Source organism: Aethalodelphis obliquidens, unplaced genomic scaffold (assembly GCF_003676395.1).
Source record: "Aethalodelphis obliquidens isolate GAN/ISIS:26980383/991018 unplaced genomic scaffold, ASM367639v1 scaffold4, whole genome shotgun sequence".
Classification (NCBI taxonomy): domain Eukaryota; kingdom Metazoa; phylum Chordata; class Mammalia; order Artiodactyla; family Delphinidae; genus Aethalodelphis; species Aethalodelphis obliquidens.
Window position 1 is genome coordinate 69,447,068 of NW_020837948.1, and position 16,455 is coordinate 69,463,522.

Here is a 16,455-nt window from a genome sequence, read left to right on the forward strand (position 1 = left end):
ATGTTTTGTGGAGCTAAAAACATAGAGATAATTAAAATACATGAAAATGACAGTAAATAAGTAAGGAGAGTGATAAATAGGATTTAAATATGTTTTGAAAGTCTTTGAACTGTCCAGGAAGAGATAAAAGTACTAATTTATATTAGGTTTTATACATCAAGAATACAAGTTATAATCTCTGGGATTATCTCACAACAAGTAAAAGCATATGACTAATAACTGAATAGAAAGCAGGAAGATTAACATTTAAAAAAATTTTATGTAAATACATGAGGCTGGTTATAATATTTGAGATGTACTTTTTCCACTTATTATAGAATCACTCTGATTCACCCATATATTTACTTGTTTTAACTGCTTAAATGATCACAGTTTATCCATTCTCCCACTGATGTGCATCTTTTGGGTTATTTCCAGGTTTTTGGTGAACAGTGCTGTGGTAAAACTTCTTGTACTTTTCTCTTATTATATATATATATTTTTTATTTATTTTTTTCTCCTATTATATGTATTTAAAACTTCCTCTTTCACCCTAAAAGAGTATTGCTGGGTCACAGAGTATGTTTTTCTTCAACTTTGGAAGGTAATGTCAAAATATTTTTATTTTTTAATCTCACCAGCAACACACAGAAGATTTTGTAAATCCACATATTATTCAATATTTGGTATAATGAGTCTTAATTTTTGCCAGTGAAATGGCTATATCATTGTGATCTTGATTTGTATTTTCCTGATCACCAGTAATGTTGAACATCTCTTTGTATTTATTGGCCATATGTAATTTCCTCTTCTGTGAAATACTACTTTATGTCCCCTGCCTATTTTGTGTTGGGTTGTTTGTGGTCTTACTATTGATTTTTACAAGTTTATTTTATATTCTTGATATTATTGGTCATTTATGTATATTGTGAATATCTCCTCAAGAGTCTTATTTTTTTTTTTTACTTGCTTTTGATGAGTACAAGTTCTTAATTCTTTCTTTTTAAAATAAATGTATTTATTTGTTTATTTTTGGCTCCGTTGGGTCTTTGTTGCTGCACACAGGCTTTCTCTAGTTGCGGCGAGTGGGGGCTACTCTTTGTTGCGGTGTGTGGGCTTCTCATTGCGGTGGCTTCTCTTGTTGCAGAGCACAGGCTCTAGGCATGTGGGCTTCAGTAGCTGTGGCTTGAAGGCCCTACAGTGTAGGCTCAGTAGTTGTGGTGCCTGGGCTTAGTTGCTCCGCAGCGTGTGGGATCTTCCTGGAGCAGGGCTCGAACCCATGTCTCCTGCATTGGCAGGCAGATTCTTAACCACTGCACCACCAGGGAAGCCCACAAGTTCTTAATTCTAATAAGCCCTGCACAGCTTTTTAGTTTTCTCTGAAATTAACAGCGGTCTTTTTGTCAATTTACTTATTCTTTTATGGACTTGTTGTTAATATAATCCAAATCCTTCCCAAAGTGTGCAAGTTTCCACTTGAAATATTCAAATTAGTTATTTTATCAATTTCATCATCCTGAAGAAATCTCTTCTGGAACTTTGTGACCTGTTCCATCCTGAACATGTTGCCTTCTAGGCACGCCTGTCACCTGGAGGTCTCCATTTAACCCATTCTGGAGACTCTCCTTTTTACTTTGTTTGTTAGATCAAGATCTTACTCTTTCTTACTTCACTTCCTTGTTCTGGTGGAGTACATCCTCCTGTACCTTCCTGAGAAAAGATGCAAGAGAGGCAGATTTTCAGAGATCTTCATTCTGCCCTCACACTTTTAGATGGAAATGAAATTTAAATTGGAAATCATTTTCCTTCAGAAGTTTAAAGACATTGTTTCATTGTCTTACAGCTTCTACTGTTATATTTTAGGCATTTGGTACCATTCTGATTCTTGATTCTGGTATGAAACATTTTCCCCAGTCCTCCGGGGACTGTAGGATTTTTCTCCCTAGTGCTCTGAAATGCCATAATATGATATGGTGTGGGTTATTTTAGACCATCATGCTGAGCAAGCATGCCTTTCAGTTCTGAGAAATTCTCTTGAATTACTTTTTATAATTTCCTTCCCTCTATTTTCTCTGTTTCCTCTTTTTGGAACTCCTATTATTTAGGTATTGAATCTCCTAGAGTGGTTTTCTAATTTTTTTTACCTTTTCTCTTCTATTTTCTATGTCTTCGCTTTTCTATTTTACTTTCTGAAATATTTCCTAAACTCTACCTTCTGTATAATCTACTTTTTCTATACCCCCTTCATATCTGCTATGATAATTTTAATTGCCAAAAGCTTGTTTCTTTGTTCTCTGAATTTTTTTTTAACGTATCACCTTGTTCCTCATTTGTGAATGTAACAACTTCTCTTTTTTTCTGAATATCTTGGTCATAGAGGCTTTCCTTGTCCTTTTGGCATTCCCTGGCTGTTTGCTCAAACCGAAAGTTGTGCACCTGAAAGCTGATTAGAAACTCTTGTGTACGTACCTGTAGCTTGTTGACTGTAGTCTTCATAAGGTGATCTAGCTGGGTCTATTCCTTGGGAGATTCCTAATGCCAAGATCTCAGTTCTACTCCTTGGGGACATCCTGATGTCAGGATCTTAGTTCTTTTCCCTCCCTGAGAGAAGATTTCTATTTTTCTGCCAGTTCCATGTTGGTTGACAGCCAGCAGTCTGGGAGCTGAGAAGGTCAAGGGCAGTTTTTGTGTAAAGTGGGAAAGGAATAAAAGAATAATTGCTTCATTAACACACTGTCAGAGAAGACTTAACCCCATCTTCACCCCTGCCTTCCAGAGATGTTTGGGTCTTGGGGGATTTTGCAATGTAAATTGAGTTTCTGTTCAGTTTTCCTCGCTGCCGGTTTAGGATTGCTTTCTCTAGTCTGCTAAGTCAGTACCTACATACTTTCCAGCCTCCAGAACTTTGAGGCTGTCTTCCTTCCTGTTCTTTTATTATAGGTTTGTGCCTTTAACTAGAAATTCAACTTAAGCTTTTAAAGGATTGTCAGGTCAATTCAACAAGCACATACTGGGCACCTGTCAGGCGCGTGGTTCACATATCCAGGGGCTTGGGCTGTTATTAAATTCTGAACTGGAATGACGGATGCTTCTCAAGTCTTTATTGTTCTCCTTGCAACCACTGGGCTACTTCCTCCAGCTCTGAGCTATTTTGTTTATTCTTTTATCTCTGGGGTACCGTTAACTCTTTCCCTCATCTTCTATCAACTGGAAACATTGTTTTCTCATCTTAAATTTCCTTTTAGATTTAAGTACATAACCTATTTCCAAGTCTACCTAAAAATGTCTCCTTTATCAATCTGGAATAAATAGGGAGGATTTTTAAACTCTGCCTAGTAAGAAAAATTACTTCCAATTTGTGCTCAAGTTGTATGATATCACTTATATATGGAATCTAAGCAATACAACAGACTAGTGAATATAACAAAAAAGAAGCAGACTCCCAGATATAGAGAACAAACTAGTGGTTACCAGTGGGGAGTCGGGCAACATAGGGGTGGGGAGTGGGAGGAACAAACTATTGGGTGTAAGATAGGCTCAAGGATGTATTGTACAACACAGGGAATAAGCCAATTTTTGCAATAACTGTAAATGTAAAGTAATCTTTCAAAATTGTATGAAAAATAAAAAATAAATTTAAAAAAATTTAAATGGATCATCCTCCCTACTCCCATCCAAAAATGCCATGACTCTTCCTATGTCATAGACCTGGCAATAGTGATTCAGGGCTGTTATAATTAATCACTATACATCAAAATGGTTATTATTTACTAATGCCCACTATGTACTAGAAATTTTCATATGTTTTGGGCAATATTGGATTGTGGAGGTACAGTGTATGAATTCCAGTTTCACCAGTTATTAGTTATATGATTTTGGATGAATTACTACTTTGTACTTCGTTTCTTCATCTGTAAAATGAGGAAGATAATGGCATCTACCTCAAGTGACAATTTTCTCTTCTGTAAAATGAATATAATTGTATCTCCTCCAAAAGACCATTTTGAAGATTAGATGACAATATATGTCAAGTCCTTAGCAAAGCACCTGGTGCACAGGAGGCAACATGTGCTGTCTATTAACATTACTGTTATATTAGAATTATTTCTATCTTCATCCCATGTAACAGAATAAGAAATATGAGTTCAAAGAAGTTCATTTAATTTATCTATGGATGCAGAGTTAGTCAACAAGTTAGTCAACATCAAGGCTGGAATACAAACTCTAGCAATTCTGACAATACTAACACTTTTCTCAGTGTCATGTGTCTCAATATAGCACGTGTCCATTTTAAAATGTAGTTCTTTTTAGTCTTATAATTTATTAATCACCAATTACGTACTAGATAATATGGAGTTTAAATAGAACAATTTCTCAAATCGATGAGAAGAGAAGCTGTCCTTGCAATGGGGCAGTCTGCTATAGGGTATCAAAGCCTGAGTGGGGTGAGGAGGGTTTTTGAGCAGCAGAACAGCCCCAGTGTGGGGTCTTGGGGCTCAGGTGGGGTGAGGAGGGCTTCCATGTGAGGTAGGGGCTGGGGGAGGAGGTAGTAGCTGCAGCCCTGGGCAGGGTGTCAGCCCAAGTGGAATGAAGAGGGCATTTGTTTGGGGAAGGGAGCAGCAGTAGCAAAGGGAGATTGGTTATACACAGGGGAGTTAAAGAAGTAAATGTATTAAATATAATGGGAGACAGATTTCTCACTGTCAGAAAAGGGAGTTTCATATATGGAAAAGATGAAAACTAAAGTCAACTTTGTGGTGTTGGATTGAGGGTATTGGTATGAACTGCAAATCTGTTATAGAAATAGTAGTTTATAACCTTCCCACAAAGAAAATTCCAAGTACAGATGGCTTCAGGGTAAATTCTCCCAAACATCTAATGATAAAATAATAACAATTCTATTCAAACTCTCCCAAAAAATAGAAAAGGAAGAAATACTTCCCAACTCATTCTATGAGGCTAGCATTACAATGAGATCAAAGATATTACAATAAGAGAAAATTACAAACTGATATCCCTCGTGAATACAGATGCAAAAATTCTAAATAAAATTTTACCAAATCAAATCTAACAATATAGTAAAAGGATAGTACATCATAACCCAGTGGGATTTATCCCAGGAATGCAGGGTTGCCTTAACAATAGAAAATTAATCAATGTAATTCATCATGTTAACAAACTGGAAAAGAAAAACACGGTCATCTCAAGAGATGCAGAAAAGACATTTGACAAAATCCAACTGATATTTGGCTACCATCCTGTCAAGGGAAGCCTCTGTTGAGAATCACAGATTTAGAGGGAGTAACATATAGACAACTAGCTGTTCTGTTCTTTTTAAAAATTAATTAATTAATTATATTTTGGCTGCGTGGGGTCTTCGTTGCTGCACACGGGCTTTCTCTAGGTGCGGTGAGCGGGGGCTACTCTTCATTGCAGTGAGCAGGCTTCTCACTGCGGTGGCTTCTCCTGTTGTGGAGCACAGGCTCTAGGCGCGCGGACTTCAGTAGTTGTGGTGAAGTCCCCGAGAAGCCCTTTTAAAGTGCTTCTACCAGTCAAGTGAAAGTATCTTTTTGACTGATGTCATCTGTGGCTTTTAAATATTTTTTGACAACTTATTGCTTTTATTAATCTGGGGTAAACATTTTAGATTCTTTTATGAACTTAAAAGATATTAAGAGAAACGAACTGGAAAAGTAAATAAGAAAAAATGCCAATTTCCATTGTGGTGGTATAGAGTTGGCACGTGTAGGAAGGTATATGAGCACAGGAGAGCCGCAATAAAACTGATGCTTACAGAAAGCTATACTGGCAGCAGGTCAGGGTCAAGAACATCTATGCTTCCATGAAGGTGTCCCAGGCCACTCTAACCATGCTGTTTTCTGAACTCCTATAGATATTATACAATATATAAGCAATAATAAACAGGTGGATCAAAATAAAATGCTTTTAGCAGCAAATATAGAATAATTCACCCTGATAAGACAGCAATGGTTAAAATTCACATGAAAGTAAAAAACCTTGGGTACAATTTCTTCCCTGGAGTTAGAACTTTTAATATGTTAATGGGCATCTAGACAGTACAGGAAGAGCCTTATATTTCAAATGACGCTAGTGTTTTAAGGAACAGAGTTCAGGGAACACTAAGTTAGATTATAGTGTAATGTATTTAAGTAAGAGATCATTAAAGTTAGAATTTATGCTAGCAGCCTGTAACTAGAATGGCTGTGGAGTCCCACTTCTGCATATCCTCAAGAACAGAACAGGGCTTCCCTGGTGGCACAGTGGTTAAGAATCCGCCTGCCAATGCAGGGGACACGGGTTTGAGCCCTGGTCCGGGAAGATCCCACATGCTGCGGAGCAACTAAGCCCGGGAGCCACAACTCCTGAGCCTGTGCTCTAGAGCCTGCGAGCCACAACTACTGAAGCCCACGCGCCTAGAGCCCATGCTCCACAACAAGAGAAGCCACTGCGATGAGAAGCCCGTGCACCACAACAAAGAGTAGCCCTGCTTGCCGTGGCACACAGCAACAGAGACCCAATGCAGCCAAAAATAAATAAATTTATTAAAAAAAAAAAAGGGCTTCTCTCCATATACCAAAAGAAAGCCATGCAGTAAAAATGAAATTTCTCCTCATGTTTGCTAACTGCTATGGTCTGAATGTTAGTGTTCCCCCAAAATTCGTATTTTGAAATCCTAACTCCTAAGGTCATGGCATTAGGAGGTGGGGCCTTTGCGAGGTGATTAGGTCATGAGGGTAGAGTCTCATGAATGGAATTAGCACCCTTATAAATGAGATCCACCTTTCCATGTGAAGTTATAGCAAAAAGAAAGCTATGAACCAGGAAGTGGGCTCTCACCCGATATCAACTTGATCTTGGACTTTCCAACCTCCAGAAATGTAAAAAATAAATTTCTGCTGTTTATAAGCCACACGGTTTATGGTATTTTGTTATAGTAGCCTGAACAGACTAAGATACTAACACAGTGTTTCTTTCTGTAAGCATAAAAAATACATTAAAGGGAATTGTGTCCTGTGAGAGATGAATCTATAAAGAAGCTGGGTATCGAGTCATAAACCCACCACAGAAAAACAAAATAAAAAGGGAAACCCAGCTGAGCATTTTCCTTTTGTGTGTTCAGGGGATTTGTGACTTATTCTTTGTGCAGAGTACTACACATCTTGGAACCAAATAGTTTAAATAAGGTAGTAATATGTATAATTTTCTTAATAGATCTTTATTGGAGTATAATTGCTTCACAAAACTGTGTTAGTTTCTGTTGCACAACAAAGCGAATCAGCCACATGCATGCACACGTCCCCATATCCCCTCCCTCTTGAGCCTCCCTCCCACCCTCCCTATCCCACCCCTCTAGGTCATTGCAAAGCACTGAGCCAATCTCCCTGTGCTATGCAGCTGCTTCCCACCAGCCAACCACTTTACATTCAGTAGTGTATATATGTTGATGCTACTCTCACTTCACTCCAGCTTTGCCCTCCCACCCCATGCCCTTAAGTCCATTTTCTATGTCTACCTCTTTACTCCTGCCCAGCAACTAGGTTCATCAGTACCATTTTTTTTTAAATTTAGATTCCATATATACATGTTAGCATACGGTATGTGTTTTTCTCTTTCTGACTTACTTCACTCTGTATGACAGTCTCTAGGTCCATCCACCTCACTACAAATAACTCAATTTCGTTTCTCTTTATGGCTGAGTACTATTCCATTGTATATATGTGCCACATCTTCTTTATCTGTTCATCTGTCGATGGATACTTAGGTTGCTTCCATGTCCTGGCTATTGTAAACAGTGCTGCAAGGAACATGTGGTACATGACTCTTTTTGAATTATGGTTTTCTCAGGGTATATGCCCAGTAGTGGGATTGCTGGGTCATATGGTACTTCTATTTTTAGGTTTTTAAGGAACCTCCATACTGTTCTCCATAGTGGCTGTATCAATTTACATTCCCACCAACAGTGTAAGAGGGTTCCCTTTTCTCCACACCCTCTCCAGTTGTTTGTAGATTTTCTGACGATGCCCATTCTAACTGGTGTGAGGTGATACCTCATTGTAGTTTTGATTTGCATTTCTCTAATAATTAGTGATGTTGAGCATCTTTCCATGTGCCTCTTCGCCATCTGTATGTCTTCCTTGGTGAAATGTCTATTCAGGTCTTCTGCCCATTTTTTAACTGGATTGTTTGTTTTTTTGATATTGAGCTCCGTGAGCTGTTTGTATATTTTGGAGATTAATCCTTTGTCTGTTGTTTCATTTGCAAATATTTTCTCCCATTCTGTGGGTTGTCTCTTTGTCTTGTTTATGGTTTCCTTTGCTGTGCAAAAGCTTTTAAGTTTAATTAAGTCTCATTTGTTTATTTTTGTTTTTATTTCCATTACTCTAGGAGGTGGGTCAAAAAAGATCTTGCTGTGGTTTATGTCAAAGAGTGTTCTTCCTATGTTTTCCTCTAAGAGTTTTATAGTGTCTGGTCTTACATTTACGTCTTTAATCCATTTGGAGTTTATTTTTGTGTATGGTGTTAGGTGCTGTTATAATTTCATTCTTTTCCATGTAGTTGTCCAGTTTTCCCAGCACCACTTATTGAAGAGGCTGTCTTTTCTCCATTGTATGTTCTTGCCTCCTTTGTCATAAATTAGGTGCCCATATGTTAAGGTAGTAATATATTTAAGAGCACCTTTTGAAAGTTACAATCCCCAAGGTAGATACACCATAATAATCTTTTCATTGAAAAAAAGAATTCAAACACTTTTGTTATAACAAAAGAGCAAAATAAATCGTGGTGTGGGTAGTATGCTGAATTCACAAGAAGCAATGTTCTCTCCCAGCCTGATACTGGATAAGTAATTTTTCAATTAAGTACTTTTATTTGTTTATTTTTTTTCCTTTTTGGCCACGCCACACAGCATGCGGGATCCTAGTTCCCCAACCAGGGATCTGACCCACGCCCCCTGCATTGGAAGTGCAGAGTCTTAACCACTGGACCACCAGGGAAGTCCCTAATTTTTCAGTTAAAGTGCCTTTTTCTCAATACTTGAAATGTTCTTGGATGAGCTGTAAAGTGTTCATATTGACTGCATTAGGCCAAATGGTCATTTCATATAAACAGGAACAAGACTTCAGCTAATCCAGAATAGTGTGACAAACATTTTGATTCTTTGGCTGAAGCTTTAGAACGAAGCCCATAAAAAACAGGAAGATACTGAAATCAGTTTACTGTGATCTAGACTTAGCTTGCAAATTCAGCTAAGGCCTAAAATATATATGTTTTGAAGCACAGGTCTATCAGAAGTGATAAACTTAGTGTACTGTCTATTTTGTCTTCCATTTCAAAAAGCAAACAAAAGGATCAAATTATAATTTTAAAAGGCTTCAGAAATACACTTACATTACCTGCACTTAGGACATGTACAAATTTAGTAAGAAAAATTCTGGAGAAAAAAGATTGACTTATCCACACTATTATTGTTTATTTTTCTGGAAAGAGGCTTTCAAAACAGAAAAAGTCTTAAGTTAAACTAATCCACCCTTCTCCCCTTTTATGGGCCTGCCCCTTGGAAATTATAACCATTTGTACAAATAATTTTACTCCACAGTATATTTATTGAGGCAATGCATAATTAGTGGGGTCTTAACATCTTTCTAGCATTGCCATGGTCTGTGAAGAACTTAAGAGAAATGTGAGATATATTCTCTGCCCTCTAAGGACATTTCATTCTATTAATTTTAGAATTCTAGAAATAATGCCAGAGATAGTTTAAAAACTAAAACATTTTATTTTCCTGATGAGACATACTTGCAAACATGAATCTTAAGCAAAGGTACAATCCTGGATACTCTATTTTATTATTCACCTGGATGGAAATGGCCATCTTTGTGTCCAGACAGCACCTACTACCTTAGAATAACCAAAAGAATGGTTGTTCTCCTTCATTAGATTACTGGCTCACTACATCTTTGTTTAGAAGAAGATAGTTTCATTGCCCACTGTCACATTTTTATTTGTATTGATTAGGTCTATGTCCAATAGAAATGCATGCCCTGAGCCCCAAGAGATAGCATAAGAATAGTCATGGCAACACTATCTGAAGTAGGGACAAACTATAATCAACCCAGATGTCCAACACAGAAGAATGGATAAATGAATTGTGGTACACGTTTACAACAGAATACTGCAAAACAATGAAAATCAACAAACTGCTGTTACATTCAACAACATGGATGACAAATGGAAGAAGCAAGACTACAGAATACATCAAGTATGATTTCATTTACATAAAGTTCCCCAACACACAATACTAAACTATATGGATATATCTGGTGCATATGGGTGCACACCAAAGTGGTAAGACTATAAAAAAAGCAAGGAAATGATCACATAAAAAGTGAAACTAGAGCTTATTCAGAGAAGAGTGTGGGGAGAAGGTTCTGATTGGGAAGAAATTCTAATTCTTCTAATTCTCCTCCTCCCCCTCCTTCTTTTTCACCATAGGTGGCAGTTACAAGGGGTGTTTTCTCTTAGAACAATTCGTAAACTGTACATGTCACATTATCACTTTTTTATGAGTATATTATACTTCACAATAAAACACATCTAAAAACCCCACAGGTTACTATGCTAAATATTAAATACATACATATATACCTACATGTGTGTATATAAAACATACACTAAACTCTACTAGTTTCAAGAGAAAAAAAGAAGAGTGACTCTGTATTAGACTTCTCTTGTCATCCCCCTCGCTCCGGCTTCTGCTGAGCACAAAAGAGAGCAAACACACTTAAAAAATGAAAGCGATAAGGGCTTAAAAGTACACCAAAATATACCATTCCTTGTCATGAATGTTATTTGAGAGTTTGAAAGACTTATGTGGCTTTTTGGCTGATGGTGGAATTGCAGGTATATATTCCTAGTTTCTCCTTTGTCTATTGATATAACTTACTGATATAACTATGCTGAAGCAGCTCTTGAGAAAAATGGGCATCTTCCTGTCCTTACAGCTTAGACACAGAAGAAGCTGTACTTTGATCTTACACGTAATGGCCTGCCCCTAAGTTTCCTGCTTCTACCAGCAATGTTGATTCTAATCTTAGAAAAAGTCTGCTTCTTTGAAGAAAAAAAAAACACACGCAACAAAAACCCTGAGCTAACCCAGCCGTGTCCACCTATGATATGAGTTATCTGACTTAAGCCTTCATCAACCTATTTTTCTCCATGCTCCTGAATTAACTGGGCACTAGGTAATTGTGTTACCTTTTCATCTGCCCTGGATGAAACCCATAACAATACCTGAATACTGGTGATACGACACCCTCAAAGCCTCTTTCAGCAATGATCCCAATACAAATCTTGGTTAAAAGACTGACAATATCAAACTCTAACATGTCACACAAGAAAGAAACTGGGTTGCCCAACTGCCCACCTCTGTGCTCCAGGATACACTTTGTAAAAGGAGCACAGAAAAATACAGCAACTTTGTTCTCCCCTCTGTGATCATTATTATTGTATAGCTCCTGGGTAGGTCAAAATCAATTTTACATTTAAGAATACCTGAATATGATCTGCGCTCTTATAAGTTAAATTTCACTTTTCAAAATCAATACTCCCACATAATATCCTGGTGGAAACAATGTAGAGGGCAATACAGTTCACTCTTGATCTTCCAAAGGTTTATCCACAGCACAGCTTACTTCAAGCAAACCTTGATCCAAAGTTTGGTAAAATAACCAATTCTACTCAAGTCACATGTGGCCAACACTCTGTCTATTTAATCTAACAACCAGATTCCAGGCCTTAAAGGCAAAATAATTATTTGCCTCTCTTTAGTCTGGCAAAGATAAGCAATCTTTTTAAGCTGGTGCTTTATTTCACCCTGAGTTACGACTTCCTCTTATTGCTGTTTTTTTTAAATGAGACTAGGAATGCATTCTGCAAGGAAGAAAGGAAAAAGAGCTACAGAACAACCTTATAATGAAGTTGAATTACTCTACCTAAGTATGTCTACATTGTAGCTCATTACTTGGCTCAAAATACTATATGTCAAAGGATATTTCCCCAAATAGAACTATATACAATAAGAACATGATTTAAGAGGTACAGACCATAACTGGTAACCCTGTTCCCCAATATCACTGCTATGAATGGGGTCACACTGAATTAGTCTCCCAAAATATCTCTCACATTCAAATACAAATTCTAAGATATTTCAAAATCAAATCTCATTATGTTGGAAGTAGTTACCATTTGGCTTATATATACCATGGTTTCCTTCACTTATAATGAAATTTAAAAACTGACATACAGGGACTTCCCTGGTGGTCCAGTGGTTAAAGAATCCGTCTTCCAATGCAGAGGACGCAGGTTCGATCCCTGGTCACGGGACTAAGGTCCCATGTGCCATGGGGCAACTAAGCCTGCATGCTCTGGAGCCCACACACCACGACTAGAGAGAAGCCCCTGCACTACAACTAAGACCCGACACAGCCAAATAAATAAATAATCAAAAAAAGATTGACATACAGTATATGACTATTTTTATGGAGCAGAAACAAATGTGTTCTGGGACCATATTTAAACTTCATATATTAAAAAAGCATTTCAACAGAGGAGGGATAAAAATAATCCTCCTTACATTTGTAAGCAACTGGAATTCAAACCCAGGCCTTCTGAGTCCATGGCTGGTGTGCTTTCAACATACCACAGCTGTCCTTAGTTTCCTTAATAATGACTTATCCAAAATCTTTATATGAAAAAAGTGATTTTAGGAAACAACTGCAACATCCCAGGCTTTTGTTTTTAATTAGACAAATATGCATTCTCATTTGTTTCTATCACCCCTCCCAAACGATTCCTTACAGAATAAAATCTGAGTAAAAAAACATGAATTTTCTACTCAAACGTGTTCCCTAAAGGTTCCACCTGAAAAATATTATGAGAAATTAGAAGATCACAGCCATATGCCTCCTTTTTCTACTCCTCAGTGGCAGTCAGTGACCACAGAGTGACATAACTGATGCAAGAATAGGATCTAGAGCCTGCACATAATAGTATAGATTATTTTAATTGAACACTAGACCATAAATTAAGTGTAAACGGTTTCTAAATCAAATGTGGTTTAAAATTAATTAAATACTTACAGCAAGAAGCTTACTTGTTAATTCATTAAAGTCAAGATCACACTTATTCAGATAATTTCAACCATCCAGCAGCTTCAACTGCTATTTTATTTCCTTTAATTAATCTCTCTCAAGATACATATAAGCATATAGCAAAACCATCATTTTATCAGGTTATAATATTAGCTTTAAAATTTTATAGCCAGGGACTTCCCTGGTGGTGCAGTGGTTGAGAATCCACCTGTCAATGCAGGGGACACGGGTTTGAGCCCTGGTCCGGGAAGATCCCACATGCCTCGGAGCAACTAAGCCCATACGTCACAACTACTGAGTCCATGTGCCACAACTACTGAAGCCCGCGCACCTAGAGCCTGTGCTCCGCAACAAGAGAAGCCACCGCAATGAGAAGCCGGTGCACCGCAATGAAGAGTAGCCCTCGTTCACTGCAACTAGAGAAAGGCCGCATGCAGCAACAAAGATCCAACGCGGCCAAAAAATAAATTGATTAATTAAAAAAAAATTTACAGGCCAGCATGGTTATTTGTACAAATGCTGGAGTTCTGAGTTTTGATAAAGGGTGTCAACCATGTAAATTCACCATCTATGAGTAAACAGCTGTTGTTATATTTAAAATCAAGCTAAAAAAAAAGAATGTGTGTGTATGTGTGTATATATATATGTATAGCTGAATCACTTTACTGTATGGCAGAAATTAACACAATATTGTAAATCAACTATATTTCAATTTAAAAAAAAGGTAAAATCAAGCTTCCTTCAGTTTTTGGACAGCCAGTGATTGCTTAAGTAATGTGCTATGCAGACATAGAAAATAAAATTTTAAATACTTATCTTTGTGTCAAACTGTGTTAAACAAGGCAAACGAACAATTCTCATTCAATGCATAGCCCCCTCTGAGTTAGATATTTTAAAGATTACTAATTCAAAGACGGAATTCTAAAACAATCACCCAAAGCATGAAAAAAAGTCACCCTAGTGGACCAGAGTTTCATAAAACTAACTGCATAAGAAGCTATCAGTGTATGAAAATGGAATAGGAAAATCTGAGACACAAAACTTTGACTATCAGGAAAAATTTCAGCAAATATCAATAATTTAAAAAAACTTGGAATTGATTATTTTATATCCACTTGTGGTCTTTGATTGTTAATTGTTGCCTTTCAGTGACTGAATTACCTCTCATGCAGTGGCCTTGCTTAAGCTCAAAGCTGACAAAGTTGATGGAGAAGCTGCAGAGCAGAGAACCTCCCACCGAGGGCAGAGCAGGTAGTCTAGGAGAAGCTGCAGTTGGGTTTTCTTGAAGTCATGAGGTAACAGAGTTGTCGAGATCAGTGGTCCCCATGCTTGTCTGTTCATCGGAATCACCTGGGGAGTGAAAACACTCTTGACGCCTGGGTCCCACCTCCAGAAAGTGATTTAATTGGTCTGCATGTGGCCTGGGCTTTAGAATTTTAAAGAGATGTAGGTGATTCTAATGTGTGGCCAAATTTGGGAACAACTGGTCTGTATTCTTTTACGTTTTTAATCTTAAATTTTTTTTGACAAATTAGATTCATGTCCATTTTCTCATACTTCCTATATGTCTCATGGCATTTTGGGAAATCCATGGAAGTACTATGTGTTCTGGAACACTCGCACAACTGTACCCTGTACAATACAACTGAATTATTTATTATTGTCAAAAGGAGAATAAAACTAGGAAGAATAAAGGCATGAGTAAGCTGAATTTCATAAGATGTTTCTTCATGACAAGAATTACTACTGTATGTATGGAGTTTTTTTTCAAATCCAAGTCCTAGAAACTTTATTGCTTTCTATCCTAAAACCAGACAGAAGACTTAGAGGACACTGCCTACAATAATCTGTGCTTAAGTAATGATCTGGATTTGTGTGACCTATTCCAACTTTCCACTTTATCAGATGGAGCAGAGGCAGCTGCTGGAATGAGGAATAAGGAACTGGGTCTTACACATGAATAAACCTGTAGAGATACTAAGTTCATTAATGTTCTTTTTGGCAGGAATCAAAATGACTTAGAGGCAGCCAAGTTGAATTACAGGTTTGATTTACTTAGAGATACATGCTATGCGGACATCAGCATTTTTTTAAACCAGCCTCAAGGCAGGCTTGACAACAAGTGTGCAATCTCTTCCTTTCACAGTAAGATTCACTTTTATTTCCCTGTGGCTTCTCTGCCTCCTGTGGGGCATATGTCCAGACTAGAGGGGAAAGAAAATAGTTTTAAAAGTTAAAAATGTCAGTTTATCAATAGTGATTAATGGGGATACTAGATATCTTTGCTCCTTAAAAAAAAAAGCACCCACAACAGGTGAGTAGATTGACGCTGGAAAGCACATTACAGTGTCAGAGATTCATAGTAAGAACATGTAATTTCACTCTGATACATGGGGTTAACATGCTTTAAATAGACTGAAGTACTGAGCTGAAGGTATTGCTCCTTTGAAATTAAAACGACCAGATCATAATGAAGCTATGTGGATGTCAACATCAGAACCTCCCCACCTCATGACACAATGTAATCTTATGTCAGTTCAAAATTCTACTAATAGTTGGGCAAACCAAGGCATTACTCACGTAAGTGGGAAGTGGGGTAAAGGCTCCCAAGGAGAAGCCTGTGGTATGAGTGAACTGTAGACAATGGACAAAAATCAACAGTAAAAAGCAGCCTATATTGTTCAATTTTAAAGGTTTGTTTGGCTTAGTGAAATACAACGCTTTCTAAAAGCCAATACAGCTAATTCTCAAGATCTTCCCAGTCTTACTGAAAGCTGACTGCAAATCACCAAAGCACACAGAGACGAAACAGAAGCTGTGTTCTCGATTATTTCCAAATACACAAAATCATCCACAAAGATGTGTTCTTTTGGCAAGTGACATGGCAATTTGGTGTTCATTTCTAGTGCCAACTGCAACCAGTTGTTTCTTCTGAGTCTTTAAACTTAGGTCTTGAAACTGAGCTCTTCATTTCCCTGTCTTCTGCTTTTGCTTCCCCCATATTTGCTGCCAAAGTTACAGTTTACCACCCACACAATGGCCAAGCCGGAACCTGGGAGTCATCACGGGCTCCTCTTTCTGTATTTCAGTGCCTACCCTCCAAGTCCCATCGATTATGTATTCTGAATATTAAATTTAGCCTCCCCTCCATCCCTTACACCACCACCAGAGGTCACGTCCTCATCCTCACTGGTTTCTGTACCCTAATTTTGTGTTCTGTCAACACTCCTGCCTACCCTTCTGAAGTTTTTTTCTGGAGTTCATGTTACTCAAATATGAACATACCATCTCCCCACATATTCTTTAA

The 16,455-nt window shown here is 37.6% G+C and overlaps 1 long non-coding RNA gene across 2 annotated transcripts in view; it reads right to left on the reverse strand.

Moving 5' to 3' along the window:
- Positions 1-1,225: 1,225 nt before the first annotated feature.
- LOC113617505 (uncharacterized) overlaps positions 1,226-16,455 on the reverse strand; it is a 30,281-nt gene continuing 15,051 nt past the window's right edge. For both annotated transcript variants that reach the window (XR_003431675.1, XR_003431674.1), the window contains 2 exons: positions 14,310-14,498; positions 1,226-2,642 (listed from right to left, as the gene is read on the reverse strand). This is a non-coding gene — a long non-coding RNA (uncharacterized LOC113617505). The remainder of the gene's footprint in view (positions 2,643-14,309; positions 14,499-16,455) is intronic.